Genomic DNA, 24,488 nt, shown 5'->3' on the forward strand with positions numbered 1-24,488 from the left:
CTTTGGCTCAGGTCATAATCCCAGGACCCTGGGATAAGTCCCACACCAGGATCCTTGCTCAGCAGGGGGCCTGCTTCTCCCCTGCCTGCCTGTTTCTCCCCTGCCTGCCGTTCACCCTGCTTACGCTTGCTCTGTGTCTCTCTCACTCACTCTGTGTCAAATAAATAAGTAAAATCTTTATGGAAAAAAAAAAAAGAAGAAAGAAAGAAACCATAAGAGAATCTCAAAATACACAAAAAATACACTGCAAATCTGAATGGGTTTAGGACAGATTTTATTTGTCCAAGTCGCATTCGAGAGTTCAGAAGTAACTCCTGTGTGTTTGTATGACCAAAAGGGATGTAATGCTTGTACCTCCCCATGCACAGATCTCCTGCATGGCCAAGTGAAGGCTACATAATGACTGTATTGGGCCTAACCACTTGCATCACTATCATCATCAGGCTCAAGCATCACTGTGTGATATACTCTGTTTGAACCACTATTTTGTGTTATCTCTTTCATCAGCTCAGCAGTCCCCTTGGAAAGGAGGAAACTCAGGCTCAGAGTGGTTAGGCAACTTGTGGGAAGCCACACAGCAAATTAGATGGCGGCACCCAGACAGAAATCCAAGTCTTTCCAACTTTCTAAACTCTTAGCCTCTACCCTGGGGCAGGTCCTTCATAAAATTGAAACACCAGTATGAAATAAAACTCTTAAAACCACGTTAGTTAAACTCTCAGGAGGCTTCACTAAGCATTTCTACTAATATCCTTCCCAGTGAGGAAGCAATAAAGATAATTCCATTCCGTGGCATTGAACTATTTGACTTTAAGACCCTCACAATTTCTAAACTGCTACGGTTCGATGTGTAGTTATTTTAAACATTTGTACTTTAAAGTGACTCTTTACTGCTTGTTTCTGCAGTATTCCACATTGGTCTCTTCCTAACTTAGGCAATCAAAACCCTTCTCCAACAAAAACAACAAAAAAAAAGAAAACCCACTTCTCACGCAGGTAATAATATACGGTGATTCCCTTACAGCGAAATTCAGGCTTAAATTGGACGATCTGGTTTCCCCGCATTCCTCTCCTATCTTTCTGCACCTTCCGTTTTGAGTGAACTTCTCATTCGCAACAAGCTGCTACTTGTTGAGGGGAGCAGCAAACTCCAACTGGGAAAACAAATCGAAGGAGCCCAGAACAGAAAGCCAAGAGCGCCAGTTGACCTGCCTTCCCTGGGTGAAGCCCTGCAGTCCACCTCCTCCTGTCCTCCTTGTCTGCAGAAAATGCAACGAAGGACAGCCAGCCAGGCAGACAGAAAGATGAGGGATATGATAGCCCCTATGCTTCTCCTGGAAGATCAGAGAGTGTGCCTGTCCAAAGGCCACTCCACCTGTCGGTTGCCAGTCCTGCAGGGTCCTGGGGGCCAGAGCGGGTGAGGTGGGTGGACAGAAACCTGCCCCTTTACCCATAGGGCGGCCCCCGCGGCTAAACGGAGAGTTTACGTTGCCGGGCCAGATACACAACGCCAGACAAAGTGGCCACACGGACGGTATTCTTAATTCCGCAGCTATTTACGTGCAAGGGGGGCTGAAGAAAGGAAAGCAAGGGGTCTCCAGCCAGGGCGGCGCCCGTCTCAGCCTCCCCGCGCCCCGAACCCCAGCCCCAGCCCTCCGCACCCACCTGCTTTCCGGGCGCGGGTAGCGCGCAGTTTTGCCGACGCGCACGTGGACGCCTGCGCCCCCGGAGTCCAGGCGGAGGCGCCCCAGGCCGGGCGGGAGGGCGCGCGAAGTGGAGGGCGGGAGTGGGCGCTCGCGGCGGCCGCTCGAGGTTAAAGCTGGGCCCGCGGGGAAGCCACCCGGGACCTCCCGCCGACGCTCGGCGCCCGCCCCCCGCAGCACGCTGGGCGCGGGGTGCGCGGTCTTTGCCCTGCGCAGACCCCGGAGGCCCGGCCGAGGCCGGGCGCGCGGCGGGGCAGGTGAGGGCACGCCCAGCCCCGGGCCTGCTGGGTCTCGCTCGCGGGGAGGGGAAGCGCTCGGCGGCAGAGTCGGGAGGGCTGAGGGTGCCCGCAGGGCTGCGGCGCGGCGGGAGGGCGGGGAGAACCGGGGCGGATGCCCGTAGCCTGCGCCCCTCGAGCGAACTCTCCCCCGGCCCCTCGCAGGCCGCCTCCTGTTTTGGGGTTCCCGAGACTCTGCGGGGCCTAGCCCAGGTGGCTGAGGTCCGGCTCCGTGCCCTGCCCTCCAGGTATACCCATCACTCCCACCCCCGTGTGCGTCCGGGTCCGGAGACTCCCTTCTCCCCTTTAAAGAGCCTGGGGGACCTGCGAGCGCGGGGTGGAAGAAAGGAGAGCTGCTCATCTCTGAGTAAGAGGGTGATGTAAACCCCCGACAAGGGCGAGGCGCCCGAAATACGTACAATGTGAGACCGGCCCAAAATATGTACAATGTGAGACCAGGGCAACTCAAGGACACACCCCAGTCCGGAACTGGGCGGCCTGCCTCAGATTCACCGCCTGGTCTCGCGGGTCACCTTCCTGTCGGATTTCCTCCCAAAGAAGGCTGGACCACCCTGGAAGGGTGGGTGACTCTGGCCAATGTACACAACCTGTCCAAGCCTCTTTGGTTCATATTACACACCTCTGTGGAGTGTTTACTACATGCCAGGCATCGGGCTGAGTTCTATGGATGCAGTGGTTTAATGAGACAGTCAGGGCCTTGATAATCTTCCTCATCTGTAAAATGGGTAGAGGTGGAATGTCCACCACCGACCAGTGTGAGATTTCATTTAGTCCATGGCAGAACTTCCTGCAATATAATATAGACTTTAGCGATTTACACCAAGTACAAAGGCGTGTGATAATTTAAAATGCTATCAAATTTAGAAATGGAATCCTTGTATTTCTTGCACATTACCATAGTCAGCCATTATAATGGTTTAAAAATATTTTACATTTAATTTTAAAAAAGGTTAGTTGAGTTTGATTTCAGGGTTGTAATTTCGAGCCTCTGTTTGGGTGTACAAGTTACTTAAAAGAAAATAATAACATCCTTAAAAAGATCAGTTGAGGGGCTCCTGGATGGTTCAATGGGTTAAGCATCTGTCTTCAGGGCAGGTCATGATGCCAGGGTCTGGGATGGAGAACCTCATAGGACTCCCTCCCCAGCAGGGAGTCTGTTTCTCCCTCTACCCTTCCCACCTGCTCATGAGACTGCTTTCTCTCCCTCTCTCTGTCTCTCTCAACTAAATAAAATCTTTAAAAAATTTTTTTAAATAAAAGGATAAGTTGAATAATTGTTAGCAAATGTGGGATTTTAAAATTAAACCAAAATAATTAAAACACAAAACTGAATTTCCTGATTTGGTAAATTTTGTCACCTATGGGAAGGGTGTCAACTTTCATCTGGTCCCACTTCCCTATGGGCCCAATACCAACAGCACAATTATGTTATCTTAGGTAGAAAGTGTCTAAAGCCTTGCTTTGTGGAGACTGTTCGTGGCTGCTTAGAACACAGACATTCTTTAAGATCTCCTGTGTGAACTTGAAGTACTAACGGCTTTATTTATACCAAATCGGTGTCTCATATTAGTTGAAAATATCTGGAGTTTACTGAAGAATTTAACTGGCATTAAGCTTTATGCTTGGTCTACGTTATTTTTTCAGCTTTTAACTAAAATACTATATATGCAAGAGCACAAATTATGATTATATAGCTGATGAGTTTTCACATACTGATTACACCTGTGTATGAGCATCCTCGTCAAGAAACAAAACTTACCAGTCCCCAGAAGTTCCCTAGTCCCCCTTTTTAGTTACTAGCACCCCCCACCAACATAAACATTGTCCTGACTTGTAACTCCTTACCTGGGTTTTGTTAATCTTTATACTGTATATACATGGTACCAGATGGTATGTACTATTTAATGTCTGGTTTCTTTTGTTCTATATTATGTTTTTGAGTTTCATCCATATTGTGTGTCCTAAGCTTGCTTTTTTTTTTTTTTTTTTTTTTTTACTATCTGGTTATTATCATTCTTGTGCATGTGTGTGTGTGGAGAGAGAGAGAGAGAGTGTGAGAGTAGTAGGTAGGGGAGGGGCAGAGGGAGAGAGAATCCTAAGCAGACTCCATGGTCAGCACAGAGCCCAACATGGAGCTTGATCCCACGACCCTTAGATCATAAACCAAGTGAAAAGCAAGAATCTGACTCTTAACCAACTGAGCCAACCTGGAACCCCTGGTTATCATCATTCTCGAGACACAGGTTTAACACATCCCTAAGGTCCTGGGTCAGAAATGAATTAAAAAGTGTATTCTGGACTTGAATATAAATACACATATATACGCATATATGAACAAGCAATATATATATATATATATATATAAGCAATACTCACCCTTTCTGTCTCTTAAAAAACAAGCAGAATCAACCCTTTGAATCAGTTATTTAATTAATTTACACATCCTGATCAAGTAATGAATTAGTTTAATAAATCATTCAGTCATTGTGTTCCTTTGGGCTAGATGCTGTGACATGTGCTGAAAATACTCAGATTATCAAGGCACAGAGACTTTATCTTCAGATCACAGTTATGATGCCAGGGAATTCAGAAGAGGGATATCTACTACAATCAACTTTGCAGAATTGGGAGAAGTATGAGAAAAGATTTCGGAAAGGAGATGATTTTTGAGATGGATTTTGAAGCATTGGATAAAAGCTTGATAGTTGCCTATAATAACCTGTAGTCTCTAGAAAACTGTTTTAAGATTTTTAAAAAGATTTTATTTATTTGAGAGAGAGAGTGTGAGTGAGCAAGTGAGAGAGAGTATAAGCCGGGGTGGGGCAGAGGGAGCTGATGTGGGCCCCAGTCCCAGGACCCTGGGATCATGACCTGAGCCGAAGGCAGTTGCTTAAACAACTGAGCCACCCAGGCACCCTGTTTTAAGATGTTTTTAAGTTAGCAAGTAGTTCTTGTTAGCTTCGTTGGCAAAATATGGAGGATAAAGAGGAGGTCTCCTGACCTCAAATTGTTACGTGTTCACGGTACAAATAAATACTGAAACAATAACTGTTATCAGACACCCGTATGCTGAAAAACTGACGTGGGGATTAGTGTCCTCCAGTTGTAAGTTAGTCACGTCTGCTTTATCATATGGGATATGAGTGGATTGGACTGGGTAAGGGCTGTGACCCTGTTCTTATTCACTGAGCAGGAAGGGGAAGTAAACAAGTAGAGGACCTCTGAAGGTCCTAGTTGTCTTGTTAAATACTAGCAACTTCCCTCCTCCAGCACCTTTCCACTTCCACTAAATGAGCCCTCAGAGCTTTAAAAAATTATATATAATTGAGAGAGAATGAGAAAAAGCTGCTGGGAGGAGAAAAGGGGCGGGGTTTCTCTGGATTGATGGTTTTATTTGACCAGACAGGATGTTGTCCAACATAAACTTCTTAATTAAATATTATCAACGGGCTAAATGTCCAGCCACTAAGAAATGACAATGGGTCCTTAAAATGTGTTTTTATTTTCACCCAGTCCTTGGGACTCAGGAGCTATGTTCCTGTTTGTGGCGAACATGTTCCATTCAGCGCAAAGAATCCAAATGTGCCTCCTTTCCAGCTGGATGGATAATGAGCACTTTCTATGCCCAGGCAAGTTCTGTAATTTTCTCTTTGCGAGGGTGGAGAGGGTGTGTCCTGATGTATCTCCAGGCACTGGATGGAGAAAGAAGAGTAAGCAGGCCTTGCTGGAGGCCACAATAGATCCGACTATCAAAGATGAGAGGAGCAAGGAAGATGGTCAATGTCTCCCTTATTCTCCCTTCTTTCACTTTTCTTCCTTTACATCCATCTCAATCAATGGGTACAATATTTATATATTTATACAAGTGACTGTATTCTATATATACGGTTCTGTGTTCTTGTTTTTCTCATTTTAAAATAGCTTGGTGAGTATCGTGGGCATCGTGACTACCGACCATCCTTGGAAAGTCCTCTTTATGTTTGTAGAAATCCTTATGTTAGCATCCCCATCTAGAAATTGGAACTCACATTCCCAACCTCCCCTGCAGCTGGGGCACAGGCCTATAACCTGGACTCTGTCCCTCAGATACAGTTAGACTTTAATTTGGAAGTGAGTGAGATGTGGAGACAGGATGCATTTGTGGTTTCCACCCAGTCATCGCAGCCCAGAATCATTGATAGATTTAAAAATTAGTGAATAAAAATATGATGAGAAACAGGATATTGGCAGTTTCAAGATATCTTCCTACAAAATGTCAATGACCTATAGAAAGATAGTAACACCAGCATGGAAAAAACTGGTAGCTATCCCCTTAACCAAGTGATCAAAATGAACATCTTTGGTGATGATGCTAATTGACCTCCCCCATCTCCTGATAGGATACACTGAGAAGGACACAGCATCATTTCCGTGGTATTCTTGTCCAAAATATATAACTTCAATTTAACTGTGAGAAATGATCCAGCCCAAATGGGAGGACAGTTGCTAATACTCTCCAGAAGTATCAGGCTCCTGAGAGTAGACAACTTGAAGAACTTTCTCAGATCAGAAGAGACTGAGGAGAGATGGGAACTGAATGCCACACAAGACCCTGGACTGAATGCTGGAGCAGAGAGAGAATATCAGACTTTTGGAAACGGACCAGTCTGAGTTTACCTACTTGTACTGCTGACTTTAAATAGATCAGAGGGCTTGGGCATATTTTAGTTTCTCTGACACCTTCAGTTTCTGTAAAATTGGGCATAGTAATACCCACTTTGTTGGGTGCTATGAGATGAGAGAATGTGTGTAAAGCACTGAGCACAGAGCCTGAAACATGGCAAATGTTCAATAATTAATTTAGAGAAGTCAAAAAATAAGAAGGAGTGAGGGTGTTTTCAGGGAGGTAGGACTGTACTCACCTCTCCTCTTTTCTTGCTCACATGTAATGGATCAAAGAAGGGGAGGACCTGGCATTCAGGTGAACCTGTGTAGAGTGCACCACAGGGAAACTGAGAGATTACATCCAGGTTAGTAGCAAAGGGTCACAGTGAACTCTTTCCAAATCCCAGTGCAGTTGCAGGGTGCTCCAGAAATGTGGGAATGACTTCTATGTTACTTCCTGGCAATGGATGTTCAGTAAACACTGGTTATTTATATGGTAGCGGGCATGATTTTGAAAAAAATCTAGAATGCTGAGTGTGAGAATGGTCATCTTTATTTTTCCGAATCTAACTTAATCTGATTGATTTTTGGTTAAAGATGGTTGATAGGCTACTCCTATTTATTGTTTCTCCCTATTGAGTTCTCTGTTAAAATAATAGTCTCGGGGCACCTGGGTAGCTCAGTTGGTTAAGCAACTGCCTTCGGCTCAGGTCATGATCCTGGAGTCCCGGGATTGAGTCCCACATTGGGCTCCCTGCTTGGCGGGGAGTCTGCTTCTCCCTCGACATCTCCCTTCTCATGCTCTCCCTCTCTGTCATTCTCTCTCACTCTCTCTCTCTCTCAAATAAACAAATAAAATCTTAAAAGAAAAATCGGAATAAGAAGGTCTAAATCTACCATGACAAAGGTTAACAGGAGAAAGGTCATCAGTCAGTGAGAGATTTCAAAGATTTTCTATAGGATAGAAAATTGAAGAAGAAGCGTTTGGCAATGAAGAAAGGTAGTACAATCTATAGGCTAGGAGTTTATGAAAATGGGGATGTCCCTGAGGTTTTCCAGAATATTTTCAGAGAAACTCAGGACTTGGAAATGCCGGGTAAGGCAGACAGTGGAAGTGAAATATGTTGCCAAAAAAAAAAAAAAAAAAAAAAAAAAAAAAGGAATGAATAGAATGTCTCTCTACAAGACAGTCAATCCCCCACTATCACATATAGGCTAAGTGTGTGAATGCTAGAACTCCACCCTGCTAGCCCAAATCCAGGGGGCTCTACTCAATAGAAGTTAAATGTCTCTTTGGAAGGGTTACCTGGTTTAAAGGCTAACTCTCCTCTCATTTACTCTAAAGCATACCTTATCGGTAGAGCCTTGGACACTGAACTTCCAAACAGATTAAAAAAAAAAATTCCCCATCCTCAAACATTATCAAACATTTAAGGAAATCCTCCAATATGCAAGAGAGACAAAAAAATTCTTTTGAATCCTTGCTTTACTTTTTTTCTGGTTTTATGAAGTAAAATTAACATGACAAAATTTAACCTAGAAATAAATGAATAAAAAGATAAGAAACCTGGAAGATTAATACAAGAGACAAAAACAGAGTGGAATAAATTATCACAGAATTAATATGAGAAACTGCCCAGAGATAAGGAACATGAACCTCAGTTTAAAGAGTTTACTGGATACCCAACAAATGAATAAGCAGCTACACCAAAGGACAGAATTGTGAAACGTAAGCTCACCATGGGAAAAAAAAATAAAAATTCAAAAACTTTAAGTAAGAAAAATCAGGTTACTTACAAAAGAACACAAGTCAACATCCTGTACCCAGATGATCAGTCAAGATATTTTTCAGACATGCAAGGACTCAGAAAATTCAATTCTCACATAACCTGCCCTAGAAAACAAGCAATGTTTTCTAAAACATCTTCAAAAACAAGCAAGTGAATCAAGAAAGGGGAAAACTCAGGATGCAGGAAATAGTAAATCCAATCCAAAATGAGGAGAGAGGGAGAATCAAAGGCCCTGGGGAGAGGTCTCCCAGGCAAATGAAGACCTCAAAGAAAATCTGGCATTATAAGAAGTTAGGGAAAAAACCTGGGATATGGTGAAAGGAAAATACAGCAAAAAAATAATAAAGTCAGTCAGCAAATTCAGGAAAGCAAAAGGCTGTAAGAAAAGGATACAAAATGATAATTCTTTCAATTTCAAAAAAGTAATCTATAAACAAAGCAAATACGGATTATAGTTATGAAACAGTGTAAACATTGTTATGGTATAATAAGGAAGACATTGGTCTTCCGCTGTTCTTGACACACAACTCTGAAAACCCTTGGAATTTCCCATATGATACAAATGACAGGAGTGTCTCTTGTTCTAAGGTGGTGACTCTTGGTGGGGCTCTAGATAGCTTCAGGAAGGGGGTTTGGTGGCCAGAAGACCAGACCTTGATTAAAATCTTGGAACTTTCGGCACCTCTGTCTAATCTCCGGGGAGGAAAGAGGGGTGTGTCATTGAGTTAATCACTAACTGCTATAATCCTGCCTATGGTAAGAAACCCCCATAAAAACCTTTAAATGTGGGTTTTGGAGAATTCTGAATTGGTGAGCACATCCACATGCCAGAAGGAGTGTGCACCCTAACCCCAAGGGGACAAATGTCCCTATCTTTGGGATCCATCTAAAACTACACTCTAAACTACCTCTTTCATCTTTTTGTTCATTTGTTTCCTTTATAAGTAACTCATAGAATAAATACAGCATTATTATGAGTTCTGTGAGTTGTTCCAGCAAATTATCAAGCCTCGAGGGTTAGGCAACCCCTGGTTTTGTGGCCAAATCAGAGTATAGGTACCCTGGGGACACAATTCTTGCAAATGGCATCTGAATAGGGACCCTTCCTCCCATGCCAATAGGCAGAATGGGAAACAAATAAGATAATTTTTAAAAAATTACACTGCATAAATCTTGCTTAGTTAATGGAGTAGAGATACATATGTTTCCATAATACTGAACAGGACTTTCTGTTCAGTAAACTTTGTGATATCTGATATCTGAACAGCCACATGCTGTTATCTGTATATACATAATTTATTTTAATCCTGTAAACTTACTGTTTTGAATTGTCCTTTCCCTAACTTAAAGCCGTCCTGGACATTTTGGTAAAGTGTAGTGCATGCACACAAAAATTTAAAGAGTATTTTTTCCAGAGAGATTGCACCCATAAATAGACTCTAAGCAATATATCAGAACTCCTCTAAGATTATTATTTATTGTTATCAGGCAGTGCCTTGTGTTAAATATTTAAACTGTGCTAAGTGCTCTACCAGGGCCTTGGGAAACCTGCTGTTGACACGTAGGTGAAATAGCGAAGGTACTTATCGCAAACAGCTGTACAGTCATAATAATATGTGCTTATTGCTATATAGTTTATAAAGCATTTTTATATACCTTTGTTCAAGACTTCTCAAACTATAATGTGCCTACGTGTCATTTGGGTTTCTTGTTAAAACGCAGACTCTGGTTCAGTGGGTCTGGGTTGGAGCCTGAGAATCTGCATTCTAGCAAACTGCCAGGTGATGCTGATGCTGTTGTCTCCAGACTATGGTTTTTTTTCCTTTTCAATTTTTTATTTAAATTCTAGTTAGTTAACATACCGTGCAGTATTGGTTTCAGGAGCAGAATTCAGTGATGCATCACTTACACATAAGATCTAGTGCTCGTCACAAGTGTCCTCTTTAATACCCATCGCCCATTAGCCCATCCCCCACCCTCCTCCCTCCACTATCCCTCAGTTTATTCTCTATCTTTAAGAGTCTCTTATGGTTTGTTTCCCTCTCTCTTTTGTCTGTTTTTCCTCCTCCCATGTGTTCATCTGCTTCGTTTCTTGAATTCCACACACGAGTGAAGTCATATGGTATTTGTCTTTCTGACTGACTTATTTCACTTAGCATAACACCCTCTAGCTCCATTTACATCACTGCAAATGGCAAGATGTCATTCTTTTTGATGGCTGAGTAATATTCCATTATATATATATTCCACATCTTCATCCATTCATCAGTCAGGGGACATTTGGGTTCCATCCGTAGTTTGATTATTGTTGATAATGGTGCTATAAACATCAGGGTGCATGTACCCCTTTGAATCTGTATTTTTGTATCCTTTGGTTAAATACCTAGTAGTGCAGTTGCTGGATTGTAGGTAGTTCTATTTTTAACTTTTCTTGAAAAAGATTTATTTATCAGTTTGAGAGAGAGTACATGTGTGAGGGGGGTGGGCAGAGGGAGAGGCTCCTGCTGAGTGCAGAGCCTAAGTGGGGCTTAATCTCACAACCCATGAAATTGTGACCAGGGCCGAAACCAAGAGTCAGAGGCTTAACTGACTAAGCCACCCAGGTGCCTCTATTAACTTTTTGAGGAAACTCCATACTGCTCTCCAGGGTAGCTGCACGAGTTTGCACTTCCACCAACAGTGCAAGAGGGATCCTCTTTCTCCACATCCTTGCCAACACCTGTTGTTTCTTGTGTTGTTAATTTTTGCCATTCTGACAGGTGTGAAGTGATAGCTCATCATGCTTTTGATTTGTGTTTCCCTGATGGTAAGTGATGTTGAGCATCTTGTCATGTGTCTGTTAGCCATCTGGATATCTTCCTTAGAAGTGTCTGGTCATGTCTTCTGACCATTTCTTAACTGGATTATTTAATATTTGGGTATTGAGTTTGTTTAGTTCTTTATAGATTTTGGATACTAAACTTTTATCAGATATGTCATTTGCAAATATTTTCTCCCATTCCATAGACGTTTTAGGTTTTTTTTTTTTTTTTAATGATTCTATTTATTTCTTTGACAGAGAGAGTAATCAGAAGCAGGCAGAGAGGCAGGCAGAGAGAGGGAAGGGGAAGCAGGCTCCCAACTGAACCAGAGAACCCAATGCAGGGCTGGATCCCAGGATCCTGAGATCATGACCTGAGCTGAAGGCAGAGGCTTAATCCACTGAGCCACCCAGGTGCCCCTGCCTTTTAGTTTTGTTAATTTTTTCCTTCACTCTGCAAAATGTTTTGGTCCTGATGAAGTCCCAATAGTTCATTTTTGCTTTTGTTTCCTTTGCCTCTGACATCATATCTAGTAAGAATTTGCTGGGGCCCAGTGAGGGGTTGCTGTCAGTGTTCTGTCAGTGAGGTTGCTGTCTGTGTTCTCTTGTAGGATTTTGATGGTTTCCTGTCTGACTTTTAGGTGTTTCATCCATTTTGGATTTATTTTTGTGTGTGGTATAAGAAAGTGGTCCAGTTTCATTCTTCTGCATGTGGCTGTCCAGTTTTCCCAACACCATTTGTTGAAAAGGCTGTCTTTATCCATTGACAAGTCTTTCCTGCTTTGTTGAAGATTAGTTGACTGTAGAGTTGAGGGTCCGTTTCTGGGTTTTCTATTCTGTTCCAGGGATGGATGTGTCAATTTTTGTGTGAGTGCCATAATTTCCAGACTACATTTTGAATAGTTAGCCTTACTTCATCTTAATTCCTGTAATTACCTAACAAAGTAGGTTTTAGCATTCCCGTTTTAGCAATGAGGAAATTAAAGCTCAGATAAAGGAATTTGTTTGCAGTGCTAACAGTATAGCTGCTTCGAAGCTTGTGGCTTTTATTCATTTCTTCATTCTCTCATTTATTCCTTCTGGTACTGTGGGTTCAGCAGTGAATGAAACCAAGCCCTTGCCTTTGTGGAACTCATCTTCTAGTAGAGAAGACTGACAGTGGGTAAGTAAATAAATACAGATAAAGTGTACTTTCAGGTTATAGAGGAAAATAAAGCAGGATAAGGGATTGATTTTTAACTGAAGGGGTCTTTTCAATCTAAAGTGTATTGCTTGAGCCTCCTCATTTGAAGATATGGGCCTTCATTATTGTGTAACACCTTGTAGCCCATGTTTTTCTTTGAAATCTGTTTCCCCTGTTTAATTGTCACAATAGCCCTGTGATAAGCTTAGGCAAGAATTCAACACAATCTAGCTGGTGAGCCATCCAAGCTTCTTGAACTAAAATACAGAGGGAAAGAGGTACCTTTGTTAAATAAAAAGTCACTTGGTGGGCGCCTGGGTGGCTCAGTGGATTAAGCTGCTGCCTTCGGCTCAGGTCATGATCTCAGAGTCCTGGGATCGAGTCCCGCATCGGGCTCTCTGCTCAGCGGGGAGCCTGCTTCCCTCTCTCTCTCTCTGCCTGCCTCTCCATCTACTTGGGATTTCTCTCTGTCAAATAAATTTAAAAAAAAAAAAAGTCACTTGGCAAGTCCTTCTGTTTTCTTTTTCTTTCTTTCTTTCTTTCTTTTTTTTTTTTTTTTTTTTAAAGATTTTTTAATTTATTGTCAGAGAGAGAGCACAAGCAGGCAGAGTCACAGGCAGAGGCAGAGAGGGAAAGCAGGCTCCCTGCTGGACAAGGAGCCTGATGCGGGACTCGATCCCAGCACCCTGGGATTATGACCTGAGCATAAGGCAGCAGCTTAACTGACTGAGCCACCCAGGCGTCCCTTTTTTTAAGATTATTTATTTATTTGGCAGAGAGAGAGAAAGAGAGAGAGAAAACAAGCAGGGGGAGCTGCAGGCAGAGGGAGAGGGAGAAGCAGGCTCCCCGCTGAGCAAGGGGCCCGATGTGGGTCTCGATCCCAGGACTCTGGGATCATGACCTGAGCCAAAGGCAGCTGCTTAACCAACTGAGCCACCCAGGCACCCCTGTTTTCTTCTTTTTCTTTACGTTTTTAAATTTATTTAAGTAATCTCTATGCCCAAGGTGGGGCTAGAACTCATGACCCCGAGATTAACAGTTGTATGCTCCTCTGACTGAGCCAGCCAGGCACCCCATCCTTTTGTTTTCATTTAAGTTGACAAAGGAACCCCTTGGCCTCTTCTTGCCAAGGTTACTTTTCAAAGTCCAAAGGGAAGGGAGGTGGGAGCAATAACACTGTGCATGTGTGTAGCACACTTAGCCCTTTTGTCTTGGAGGACTGGGTTTAGCTGTTAAGGGACTTTGGCTTTAGGCAGCATGAACCAATTCTGTCTTAAAAGGGTAAAAAGACAAAATTGAAAGGAGTTTATGGTAAGGATATGAAGGTATAGTTCATTGAATCAAGGAAAATCTCCCCATTAGACTTTGGAAAACAGAAAGACCAAGGCACACCAGGGATCCAGGAAGTCTCTTCAGGCTCCCCTCTCTGGATGAATGAGTTCCATATGGTTTTAGACTTCATGTCTACTATGGGTTGGATTGTGTCCCCCCCAAAATATATGTTGACATTTTAGCCCTCCATTCCTGTGAATGGGATCTAATTGGGAAGAAGAATATTGGTAGATGTACTCAAGATGAGGTCCTGCTCATCCAGTGGTGAGCCAGTAGGGTAGCGATCCAGTAGATCCAGCAATCCTGGTGTCCATATAAGAGGAGTGACATTGACATGCAAGGGCATGATGATGTGACAATGGGGCAGAGACTGGGTTGATACATCCAAAACCCAAAATACAATGAGGACTGCCAGCAAACACCAGATGCTAGGAGAGACAAAGAAGTGTTCTCCCCTATAGATCTCCAAGGGAGCAGGTGGGCTCTGCCATCTACTTGATTTTGGAATTGTAGCTTCCAGAATTGTGAGATTAAAAGTTTCTGTTGCTTTAAGCCATCTGTTTGTAGTGCTTGCTTATGGCAGCTCTAGGAAATGATTAGTGTTCTTCTGCTCCAAGTTCAAATCCCAAGAGACAAACATCTGGGTAGCTTAGCTTATATCATGTGACCTCTCAGGAGATCATATTGGGAGGAGGAAGTGATTCTTCCAATGGTAAAGAGATGCTATTGTGAGGAGTAGGGAAAATGGTGAGGAGAGCAAAAACAGGAGGTACTCTTGACACTGACCCATGTGTGCTGCTGGAGCCCCATGACCTGGGATGACAGTTCAGCAATGTGCAGGTCACTTCCTGGCCATGGGCTGCTCCAAACTCTGATGGTGTTTCTGTGATTGGAGCAAATTAAAAACTCTACAAACTGAACATTATCATAAGTATCATGGCCACTCTACTGAAACTTTGCTGTTTTTTTAATATCACCCAACCCACATAAGCACCAACCCAACCACACATCTATTCACCCGCTCATTCATGTCACATTAACCTTCCCTACCTTCTCCTTGTCCACCTGCCATTAACTCACCCATATACATATCCATCCACTCCTCTATCCACCACCTGTTCATCCATCTAACTTCCACAAACCAGCGCCTACCATCTACCAGGCAATATTTCTAGGTTCATTTGTTTATTCATTCATTCAGTAAGTTAATCTTTGTTGAGTGCCGCCTAGGTGCCAGGCACTGTTCTAGGTGCTGCAGATAAAGCAGTGAATTAAAAGACATGACCCCTGTTCTCATGGAGCTTGACATATACTTGCAAAGGTAGATTTTAGACCAATAATTAGGAAGATAAAATACGAAACAACTTCTCTTCTCTTAATGCCTTTCCCCCTGGTGCCTCTCTCTCTTCAGTGTGCGCGGGAAGCTTTGATTTTGGAACATTTGCAGAGCATTTAGCATAGAAAGATGACAAAAGGAAATAATTTCTAGAGGTGAGTGAGATTTAACTCCACTATGTTCTAAGGTCCCTTAAGGCAGGAAGAGTGGTTTTAATTAATCACTTTACCCCCAGGGTCTGTCATGTAGAAGGCACTGAGCAAATAGTCGCTAAATGATAAAGAGGGATCAGACTTGAGTTTTGACCCATCGGAATGTTTAAAGACTCTTTTTTAAAAAGAAATTAGGGAAGATCTTAGTACTAACTTTATAAATTTCACAACTGTTCTGTGCCAGCCATTGTGGAGGTAGGAAAGCAGCCAGGAAACTGAGAGGATGTGTGGACTAAAGAATCCTGAATAGATGATCCAAAGCTGATTGAATTCGAAGGATCCCAAAGAGCAAAAACAAATGCTAGGGAAAAAATATTCTCAGCACTATGAAGCTTGACAGGATGCAAACCACTTCTTTGAGTATATTTCCAACATATGTTTAATGCTTTGGTGGAACAAACATTTGCCTTTAAAAATGCATTTTTCTCTATTATAAGATGCATGATGATGGTAGAAGATGTAGAAAGGAGAGCCCCTGTGTGGAACCTCACTCTTTCCACCTCAAAGGACCACATGGGCTCTTTCACATGGAAGAGATCCCAAGAGAGTGCCAAGCTGTGAGTGCCCCTCTGACAACACTTGACTGAGGAGACACCAAATGGAAGTGAGAGGGAATTTGATGGCACCTCTGGGAGGCTTCACTCTAGCAGCTTAGGACCCACTGGGAAAACTGGGACAGGTGGCCACACCAAGAGGGTATTAACTAATGTTGTTTCTAGATTCAAGAAGATTCCCTCAGTCCATTTTCAGCTGAGGTGACTCCTAGGAGCCTGACAGCTCTCAGGTAGCAGTAGGGGAGGATGGGGAGGAGAACTCTGTCAACACCCCACATCTGTCAACTACTGAGTCTTTGGAAGTCTCTTAATTAAAATCCCAGACACACGCACAAAGGTTAGCTATAAGCTTCTATTCAGCAATGATAACCTTGTTAACATTTGGATATAAATTTCTGCAGTCATTATTTTCTTGTCTACCTGTAGAAAGGTGTACACAGAAAAGTATTTTTGACAACAGAACTTCATATATAAACACTGTTTTGCGTTGGCATTGCAATGAAATAGCTAAATAATACAAGATAGCATTAGAAGAGTCCACAGTACAGTTTGAGGAAGAATGTTGACATTATCTCAGCACTGTTGCCCAGTAAATGATTATGCCTCACAATCATTTTCTTTCTCCTCATCTACAAAATGGGGATGAAGATAAAAGTCATACCTTCCCTGGCAGGTTGTCTTGGGGAAAAAATAATAAGAAAAATAATGATAGTCGTGGTAATAGTAGATGCTTCTATGGAAACTACCATGGGCTGGACACTGTACTCAGAATTTAACATACGTTAATCAACCAAACATCACAGCAGCCCCGGGAGTAAGGAACTATAATTATCCCCACTTACAGATGAGGAAATGGAAGCACAGGGAAGTTAAGTAACTGGCCCAACATCATACAGCTAAGAAGTGGCGAAGGTAGGATTTGAACTCAGGCAGTTTAGCTCTTGTCTTGACTAGGCATCTAAGGAAGACTTAGCAACTGAGAAGCTTAGAGGCATCACTAGATGCAGAATTTCAGCAGAGTCCTGCCTCTTTCTCATCATGTCTTGGCTATGTTTTCTTCTGCAATGGTGTCATTCTCAGGCTGACTCAACCTGGCGAGAGGATGACCTTCACCGTTCATTACAAATGCACAGTTGGCAATGCTGAGTAGTTCTGACAGTGTCCTGGGAAGGCTGCCCATAAGCCTGGCTTGGGGCATGTGCCTGTTTTGGGGAGGGCAGAACCAGCCTTAAGTGAATCACTTGGAATGAGGCAGATTCCTATGGAATGGGAGTGAAATGGGTTCTCCAAGAAAATGCAGTGCCAGGCAGAGGAAAATGATGTCTCTCTCCTACAGCCTTGCTACTTGCAGTGTGGCCCACAGAAGAGCAGCAGCCTCAGCACCTGGGAGTTGTTAGAAATGCGTGTTCTTGCTGCCCCTGCTGACCCACTGAATCAGGATCTGTGTTCTGACAAGATTCCGGGTGATTCCTGAACCCAGTGATGTATGAGAAGAGCTGTACTCCAGAGGGCTTTTAGAAAGAGAGGTGTGGTTACTCTCTCCCACTCCTCTTCTGCAGTGCCTAGATGAATGTGTAAACAGTTGTTGCAGTCATGGTAATGGTCCCAGCTGGGAACTCTCACTGTAAGAGCAGTAGTACCCTTAAGTCTTGGCAAGAGCTCCCTTTCCTCCCCCATGGTTCTCCTTTGGCTTCTCACTGTCTGAGGAGTCCATGAAGGCTAAGAGGAGTGTCCACTTGGAGCCCACCCCTGCCCTTGTAGACCTTGTTTTGGGTGCCTGAGACTCAGGAATTCCTTGCACAGATGGTCCCAAGCATATCTCTGCATGGGCCTCTCCTCCAGCCATTAGACTCTGAACACCCAGCTTCCAATGGGTCTCCAGCCCACTGTGAGGTGTAGGACCTCAGCACAAGAGGAACAGTGCCTGGGGCTCCCCTTTCTCTGCAGAGTGGATCTGTCACAAGGGTGTGCACCTTTAGGTCCAAGGGCCAAAGGACCTCCCTTTCCTCCAAACCCTGTCTGTTTACTTCTTCCCCTTCCTGTCTTCTCTCACAGCCCTTGTATTGTCTGTAGGGTGCTTTGTGTTTGTTGGAGGAAGAACACAGGAATGATCACAGGGAACAGAGCATGGAAGTAGTTTGTGGAGTAGTGAATGACCCCACCCCTAGGGTCAATATTATAATCGACCTGAGTGCACATGTTTTTCTTTGTCCCCATGAACAAATATCCCTTGCCTAGATTTGGTAGTCTCATAACCCACATGAGTTTTTGCTTTGGCACTGACTCTACAGTCAGTTCATTTTAGAAGGTTAAGAATAGCCAGAATCATTTTCTTTACCTACCTTGTGTCTGGGACTTGGCTGAGGTATGTATACGTGAGGCTATTATGGTGTGGAATAGAGCCAGGGGCTGGAAAAGAACACAAGTAGGCTGATGGCCTGGCCCAAATGAGATATTAATCTATAATAGGTGCTCAATAAATGTTTAAAGAGTGGCTCTCTGTTCTTGCTTTCAAAATCTGTAGCATTTCTTGGTAGGTACTTGAGGTGCCTTAGCACATGAAGCCCACTAGATGTCACTGTTGTCATGTTCATTAATCCTCTACCTCCTGAGTCCTCCCACCCCTCCCCCACCCTGGTTTGATTTCATTAGATTGAGAACCCAAATATGCCCATTTTTAAGTTAGAAGGCAGATTTGTCTCAATAAATTATCAGAATCCTTGCTTTGTTTGTATATTGTCACTGACTTTCCATTACGTTTGTGGTTTTTTTTTTTTTTTTTTTTTTTTTTGCTCGTAGTGGGTATGTGGAGGTCTCTGTGCAAAGTAGGTACTAAATAAAATTTGGATTGAATTGGAAGGGACAGTTTCCAGAAATTTGAGGAGATAGTGTCCTAGTACTTTAATTTTCTGAAGTACTATTTTTGTAATAAAACAATTTTATTTATTTAGTTATGAGGGGCAGGGGAGAAGCAGAGGGAGAGGGACAAGCAGACTTCGTGCTGAGCTTAGAGCCCATGAGGGTCTCGATCCAAGGATGCTGAAATCATTACCTGAGCCAAAATTAAGAGTCAGATGCTTAACCAACCGAGCCACCCAGGTGCCCCCCTATTTATTTCTTTTAAATTAAGTAAATTCCTTGATTCTACCCAGGTTCTCAACCAGAGCTTAATCCAAATTTGGTGTGAATTTGAGTAGGGAAAAAAAAATCACTAACCCCAACAGAAAAGTAGCATTACCTTTGAGTATAAATGTAGGTATAAATGTAGGTAGTAGTTGTACTTCCTAGGACTCTGTCACCAATAGAAATCACAGTTTTTATAATACACGATTGTAGATTTTGAAGTAGCATATATACTTCATTGTTACTAGATTCACTGTTAGATCTTATCATGTGTTAGAAGAGAAGTGCATATATTTCTGTATCACACATTTACTTTGAAAGGATTTTGATAATCATATTTAGTGGGGTTGGTTTCTTTGGTAGTCGTATGCATATTATGGAATGCCTTTAAAAACATCATCCTGAGAGGGGTTCTATGGATTCCACCAGACTGACTAATGGTAGGCAGAAAAATGGCTCCCCAAAGACATTCACAACCTACTCCTTAGAACCTGTGAAATGTCATGCAACATGGCAAAGAGGGAATTAAGGTTGCAGGTAGAATTAACGTGGCTAATCATCTAACCTTAATAGGAAGAACATCCTAGAGAGTCCGGATGAACCCAAAGTAATCACAAAGGTTTTTGTAAGTGAAAGAGGGAGTCAGAGTTGGAATCAGAGTCAGAGGGTTAATGACTTTGTGATGATCAAAACAGAGTAAAGGGATTGCTTTGAAGATGGAAGAGGCCCCAAACTGAAGAATGTGAACAGCCTCTAGCAACTGGAAAAGGCAAGGAAACAGATTCTCCCCTGGAGCCTGTAGAAGGAAACAACCCTGCCAACACCTTGGTTTTAGCCTTGTGAGTTCCGTATGAACTTTTGACCTGCAGAGGCTGTAAGACAATACATTTGTGTTGTTTTAAGGGTTTAGGTTTGTGGTCATTTGTTAATAGCAGCAATAGGAAGCGAATATAGGGAAAAAGAGGTCTATGGCACAAACAAATCTATGAGACCTTGTTTCAAGACTAAGGATCACTTAAGGACAGTTCTACCTTTGGTGGAGGTCCGTGGTGAATAAGGAGATGTTTGTGGCTGTATAGCAAATTACCCAAACCATAGCAGCTTAAACAATACACATTTATTATCTTAGAGTTTCTGTGGGTCAGGAATTTGGGGGTGACTTAGCCAGGTGGTTCTGGTTCTGAGACTTTCATGAATCTGTGGTCGAGATGTTGGCAGAGGCTGTAGTTAGCTGAGGGCTGAACTGGGAAGTCTTCTAAGATGGTGCGCTCACATTGATGTGCATGGGAGGCCTAAGTTCCTTGCAGCGTGGACCTGGTCATGGGGCCTCTGGAGGATCCTCCCAACATGGTGGCTGGCTTCCCTGAGAATGGGTGACTTAAGAGAGAGGGAGAGAAAAGGAGAAGCCACATGCCGTTTACAATCTGATCTCTGAAGTCACACCATCGCATCTGTCACATATATTTCTTAGAAATGAAGGGAAAGGAATGAGCTCCATCTCAAGGATCAAAGAATCTGTAGACTCATTTTGAACTATCATACTACTTCTGTCTCTTTCTTCCTTTTGAAAACGTCTATAAACAGATTCATATCAAGAGCTGAAACCAAGAAAATTGGGAGAAGGAGAGTCAGTGACAGACAAGACCATGTATTGATAATTTTATTTTTAATTTCATTCATTCAAGCCCTCTTTTAATCATATTAATGGTTGAAGTCTTAAGCCAAAGAAATAGTGTCCTTCCTTTGTAGAAATTCTGCGATTACCAACTTAACTTGGCAAGTTTTTTTTTTAAGATTTTATTTATTTATTTGACAGAGAGAGACATAGCGAGAGAGGGAACACAGCAGATGGAGTGGGAGAGGGAGAAGCAGCCTTCCCGGGGAGCAGAGAGCCCCATGCAGGACTGATCCCGGGGTTCTGGGAGCATGACTAAACCAAAGGCAGATGCTTAACGTCTGAGCCACCCAGGCACCCCTCTTTCGGGATAGTTCTACAATCACAGAAAAGTTGCCAAGATAGCACAGAGAGATCTTGTATACCTTGCACGCAGTTTCCTCTATTGTTAGTGTCTTACATTACTAAGGTCCATCTGTCATAACTAAGGAACCAATATTGGTTCTATTGGTTCAATACTATTAGTAACTAAAGTCTATGGTTTGTTTTTGTTTTGGATTTCCTTTGTTTTTACTTAATGCCTTTTTCTCTGAGCGGTACATTTTTGGGTCAGTTTCTTCCATGTGTCTCTGGTATCCTCCTGGTACCAGACCTTTTAGAAATGGCTACAAAGCCAAGTAGGTATGATGAAGAGGACAGGAACTCTGGAGATGGATTTGTCTTTGAATCGTGCCCGTATTATTTACTGGCTGAGGGTCTCATCATATTTTCCTTCATGACCTCCGTTTCCTCATCTGTAAAACGGGAATGATGTTCCATCATAGGAATGTTGTGATGATTAAACAAATCCATTTACGTAAAGTACTTTGGATGATATTTGGCACGTTAGCCATTTGGGGGTAGCTATTTCTATTGTTTCTATCATTACTGTTGCTAACTCAGACATTTTGTGAGGTAATCTGGCCCAGAAGACCCTTCCTATACAACATGGGATGTGCAAAATCCCCATTAGTGTTTGGGGAGGATTATAAGGGCTCCTGCCCAAGTGACCTGGATTGAGTCTTGAAGAATGGAGGGGTGTTGGTGGAAGAAGGGCCACTGGATAGGAAGTAGGGTTTTGAGGAAGAGGGGTGATGGCATGATCCTTGCTGAGGGGATGTGTATCAGCTGGGGAGCTTTAGCGAAGGCGAGCTGCCCTGTGTGAGGTGTGAATGGCCAGGAGCTGGGCCAGGAGCTGGGCCAGGAGCTGAGCCAGACTCATAGGCTGTGGTGGGGAATGTGGACTTTTCTCTTTCCTGTGGGAAATGGGGAGCAACTGAAGGTGTTTCAACAGAGGAGTCACTCAGATGAAGGTCTTGTAGGAAAGAATTTGATGGAGAAGCCAATTGGAGATACGTCTACACCTTTTATGTAATACCATGGGTTTTTTTGTTTTTGTTTTTTTCCTTCTAGTAAGCTGGCTGGAGTGGCGACCACCCCCAAATAACTGGATATTGAAGATGACAGAGATGACTATGCCTACCTCCCACCTCTCCCCTGCCCAGGACTGATTACCTGGAGTAGAGATGCTTGATGATAGGAAACACTTGTTTTGGAGTTTACATAAACGAGAGATACTTCTCTTGTGTTCAGACACTGATCTTTAGGGTTATTTGTTACAGCCATTAGCCTACCCTGAGAAATACAGCTACTATGGATTGGTCATATGGCAGGGAAGAGTTTCAAACACTAATGAATTTGGGTTTTGTTTTGTTTTTAAGATATTTATTTATTTATTTATTTGACAGAGATCACAAGGAGGCAGAGAGGCAGGTAGAGAGAGAGGAGGAAGCAGGCTCCTTGCTGAGCAGAGAGCCTGATGTGGGGCTCAATCCCAGGACTGTGAGATCATGACCTGAGCCGAAGGCAGAGGCTTAACCCACTGAACTACACAGGTGCCCCTGGATTTGGGGTTTTAAACCTTTGACATAAATTTGTAAAACCCTGGGAAGGAGCTTTGCCTTGCCTCTTAGGAAGGTCTCTAAAGCAAGCCACAGTAGCTGCAGTGATCACCAACTGCTGTGTTGTTCATAGGCATTTTTAGTGGTTTGCAAGTAGAGAGAAATGAAATGCAGAGGCTTCATGTTAAAGCTTAATATCTTTCACCAAAAAAGGAGGAGACTATACGTACATTAAGTCTTCCTTGAAAAGCACTTGAAGTATAGAAGGAATCTATTTCCTCAAGATAGCATAATAAACTTAAGAAAGTCCACATAAATAGACAAAAGATTTTTTATCAGACTGAAAGTCACATCTTAATGTTCAACTTCACTTGTCACAAGTGAATAGGTACATAACGGTTTTATCGAGCTTTCCTGAGAAGGCTTTCAAGACTGCTTACTTGATTACTGATTTTCAAGATTTTATTTATTTATTTGAGAGAGAGAGAGAGCATGCAGAAATCAGAGGGAGAGGGAACAGACTCCCCGCTGAGCAGGGAGCCCTTCAGGGGGCTCATCCCAGGATGCTGAGATCATTACCTGAGCTGAAGGCAAATGTTTAACTGACTGAGCCACCCAGGGACCCCTCAAATCTTAATTTTTAGAAATGTGTTAGGTTAACTTAGTATTTGATGTCCTAATTCTAATCTCCTCTCCTTTTTTTTCATATATTTTTTAAAATTTTATTTATTTATTTGACAGACAGAGATCACAAGTAGGCAGAGAGGCAGGCAGAGAGAGAGGAGGAAGTAGGCTCCCTGCTGAGCAGAGAGCCCGATGTGGGGCTCGATCCCAGGACCCTGAGACCGTGACTTGAGCCGAAGGCAGAGGCTTTAACCCAGTGAGCCATCCAGGCACCCCTCTCCTCTCCTTTTTATAAAGAAATGCTTTTTGTCCAGGATGAAGTATAGGAACAGAGTATAAATAGTAAATATAACATTAATTAAAATAAAAAATATAAAATATTAGTATATAATATGCAATATAAAAATAAAATATAAGTAACAATAATGTATAAAAACTATAATATAAAAATATTTTTAAAATTGATGTATAATAATAGAATATATTTTTCCCTGGTCATGAAGTTACTACATCATCCACTGAAGTAATCATTTAATAAATGCTTTCTAGGTGAACTGAGGGGATAAAAAATGCTTTATTAATCCTATTTCCTTTCTGATGGGGAAGTTCACTGAAATCTACTGCTTCCTGTTTACTTCCTTTTCAAAGCAGGAAGCAAACTTACTGACAAAACACATCCATAAGACCTATAAATAATATATGTTAACTTTGTATAAGTGGATCTTTTTTGGGAGAAAATATATAAAAATGAATGAATGGTGTGAAATTTGAACAAAAAGAATTTATTTTTACAGTTGCTGTTTAAGAGCTAAAACACAACTTACACAACTGACAATTTTTCCTATGCCTTTCAAAGTTTTGGTTTATGAACTTATTGTGTATTTTTAAAATTTCCCTTTTGAAAACTGATCTTGCTGAGAAGGTTTTAACTAAACTTCCCCTTGAAAAATACTTGAGCAAAATTTCTTTTTTAGTATCTTAAATTATAAGAACAACAAAAAAGTAAAATAAATTGCAATAGCAAAATAATGTGGTGTAGGAAAGACCTGGAAAACTAATGCAATGTCCCTCCAGCCTTTATTGGCTATTAAGACAATTTTTGAACCTTTCTGAACTCTCCTGCCATCTCCCCTGGAGTTCACTCCAATGTAGCCCATCCTGGCTTCCTTGCTTTTCTCTGAGCGTACCAGCCCCACACTTGACTCTGGGCTCTGCCTCTGCCTGGAAATCTTTCCCTCTAGTCTCCATCTGACTGCCTTTATGAACTTTTTTTTTTTTTTTTTTTTAAGATTTTATTTGTTTGACACATAAAGAGAGAGCTCAAGCAGGGGGAGCT

The 24,488-nt window shown here is 42.5% G+C and overlaps 1 protein-coding gene and 1 long non-coding RNA gene across 2 annotated transcripts in view; one reads left to right on the forward strand and one right to left on the reverse strand.

The window, feature by feature from the left end:
- FERMT1 (FERM domain containing kindlin 1) overlaps nt 1-1,819 on the reverse strand; it is a 35,691-nt gene extending 33,872 nt beyond the window's left edge. Inside the window, exon 1 of the mRNA XM_059133917.1 lies at nt 1,666-1,819. The gene's annotated coding sequence lies outside the window, so the exon portion shown is untranslated. The remainder of the gene's footprint in view (nt 1-1,665) is intronic.
- Nucleotides 1,820-12,276: 10,457 nt separating this feature from the next.
- Nucleotides 12,277-24,488, forward strand: part of LOC131807627 (uncharacterized) — a 44,631-nt gene continuing 32,419 nt past the window's right edge. The window contains exon 1 of the long non-coding RNA XR_009344561.1: nt 12,277-12,395. This is a non-coding gene — a long non-coding RNA (uncharacterized LOC131807627). The remainder of the gene's footprint in view (nt 12,396-24,488) is intronic.

This window comes from Mustela lutreola, chromosome 9, assembly GCF_030435805.1.
Source record: "Mustela lutreola isolate mMusLut2 chromosome 9, mMusLut2.pri, whole genome shotgun sequence".
Taxonomy (NCBI): domain Eukaryota; kingdom Metazoa; phylum Chordata; class Mammalia; order Carnivora; family Mustelidae; genus Mustela; species Mustela lutreola.